This window comes from Notothenia coriiceps, unplaced genomic scaffold (assembly GCF_000735185.1).
Source record: "Notothenia coriiceps isolate Sejong01 unplaced genomic scaffold, NC01 NC01_scaffold00003923, whole genome shotgun sequence".
Lineage (NCBI taxonomy): Eukaryota > Metazoa > Chordata > Actinopteri > Perciformes > Nototheniidae > Notothenia > Notothenia coriiceps.
The window spans coordinates 11,256-14,131 of record NW_011336624.1 but is presented as its reverse complement, the minus strand read 5'-3'; positions in this window follow the sequence as shown (position 1 = coordinate 14,131).

Genomic DNA, 2,876 nt, shown 5'->3' with positions numbered 1-2,876 from the left:
TTAACTTGGTTGGTGATTGGCTAATGGTTACACAAGCCAAAAAATCGTTATGACATCATAAAGTGGCAAAAATCTGATCAGCTCATTTTCAGACAGGTTTTTATATAAATGGATCAGGATAAAAAAGAGAGATCATCTTTTTTCCTGAAACTTTCAGAGTCTCTTTACACAGAGGGGACACATGTTGATGTATAGAAGACATGAAAAAGGGAATTTTGCATAATAGGTGACCTTTAATTCCCACGCTCCTCCTACAATGCACTGCAAATATAAGAAATAAAACAATAAATATTGCAGAAAGAAACAAATAGAGAGAATAAAATAGCCGACCAATGTGCAGTAATGTAGATGAAGTAAACTATATGAATAATAATAATACAAAAAATACAATAAGCTAAATGTTGCAGAAAAGTAAACAAGTAAATGCAAGAGTCTATATACAGATACACAACAACAGAGAGTACAATTAAATAATGCACAGTGAAGTTAAATTCTGTTTATTTAAATTATAAGATGCAAACACACCAATGAATGAACTACTAGAATCAGTTCCCATGCATGAAACGTGACCTTTGTTCTTCTTCACTGCTGTTTTTCAGAGCAGCGCTATGACGTCAGTAGAACCTACATGGAGAAAAAAGCTCTGCAGCTTGAGGGCATTGAGATGGAGATGAGAAAAGCAGAAACTGTCGCCACTAAAGATTTCAATCTGGCCAAGGTAAATCACTCAGGTAATCACACGGTGACATAAGGTGGTTGAACTTGCTTTGAAAACACGCAGGTTTAAGGTGTACTCACAAAAAAATGAGTTTGAGTAAAATAAATATTTAAGTTTTATTCAATATCTACTGACAACATTTTTAAACAAGTTTTAAATACAAAGCCATTTAGATAATTAATTGTAAAACAATGACAACTGGTCCAAATAACAAAAAAACGCAGTGTTTTTTCAGACCCCCAATAATGCAAAGAAAATAAGTTTGTATTCGTTTGAACCACACTTTTGAAATGTTTTTAACAAAGGAAAACAATGTTTGGTGGAATAGCGCTGTTTTACAATGACAGCTTTCATGTGACCTGGCATCCTCAGTACCAGTCTGTCTTGTTGCTGTTTGTTAAATCGATGCCACTCCTAGCAAAAATATTCAAGCTGCTTGTTTCTCTTTTGGTTTGTATTCAACAGTCTTTATCTCGATCACACACAGGAGCCTTTCATCATTAAATGCCACTCCTCAACCGATTGAGGACATTTAATTACAGCAGCCGAGCCTTTCACTGTGCTGACAGGTACAACTGGTTCCTCAATGCAGCGCTGGAGTTTTATCAAGGTTACATTCCAGTCCTGCACGCAGGTTTCTTGATTTCAATGACATAAAGGTCTGGAGATTTAGGTCGGACGTCGACGAAAAGGTTAATAGTGGCCAAACGGCAGGACTACAACTTATGTGACTGAAGGGCCAAAAAAACGTTTCTCATTGACTTACATTGGGAAAGAGAGGTCTGTAAATCAACTACCCAGTACAGAGCTGAATCCAGAGTTATTTTCTTTTACTGAGCTAAGAGTGGGAGATCGGAGGCTCTAAGCACGCCCGCTCTATGGGCCCAGACACGGGTACTGACAAACTAAAAATAGTTTCAAAAGGTCTCTTAATTTTTTTTAAGCATTTTACCACTCAGTACGCTGGAGTAACTGGGCTACAGCTGCCTCGCTCTTTTAGTTTGTTGTGTTCCTGTGTGACTATGTTGAATCTGAACCAAACCTTAAAACACTTCAGTCACTCCACTTCCACGCCGACGATGTCCCGCCCTACATTTTCACACTCTCCTTCTCCACTGCAACCCTCTCCACTCTCACCAACCGCCTCCATGAAATACAATCCTTGATGCAATGCAACTTCCTTAAAGTCAACTGTGAAAAATCAGACATGGTCATCATCAGTCCCAAATCCCTCACCAAAAACAATATGACTACTGAATTTCAAACAAGTTTCGAATACACATTGTCATTTAGAGAAAAAATATTTTTAAACAATGACAACTGATCAAACAGGTCACTAAAACTGAATCTTTCCACCTCAAAATCACTCTCCTTCTCTGCTGCAGAAACACTTAACCATGCTTTCATCTCATTACAAAATGACTGCACCAGTATCCTTAACGGTACACCATCCAAACTCCTCAAAACAAATCCAGTACATCTCCTCACCTGCTCCAGTGACCACATCACCCCCCCAATGGATCCATTTCAAAATCCTCCCCCTCACCTACAAAGCCTTCCATAACCTCCTACCTCACCAACCTGCCCCACACCAAACTCCTTCCTGCACCCTCCGCTCCTCAGACGCCAGCCTCCTGGTTCCACCTTGAAGGACCAAGCACCGGACCCGGGGGGGGACAGAGCCTTTTCCATCACTGCCCCCAACCTCCCCCCGAACACATCTGTGACTGCACCAATTTGTCTCCATTTAAATGTAAAATCAAAACTCACCTTTTTCAAAACTGCTTTTAATTTGTAGTTATGGTTTTATACATTTTAAGTGTGTTGTTTTAATGGATTTTAGCATGTAAAGTGTCTTTGAGTACCCCTAAAAGAGTTCTATAACTCCTCAAAATCACAAAGGACCTTCTCCTCTCCTCCAACGCCGGTAACCTCAACATCCTCATCCTCCTTGACCTCAGCGCTGCCTTCGACACCATCAATCACTCCATCCTCCTCACCCGTCTTGAAACCACCTTCAACATCACCAGCACTGCCCTCTCTTGGTTCACATCATACCTCTCCGACAGAAACCAGTTCATCTACATCAGGGGTCTCCAACACGTCGAGCGCAAGCTACCGGTAGCTCACGGGCAGCTTTTCAGTAGCTCGCCGCTCG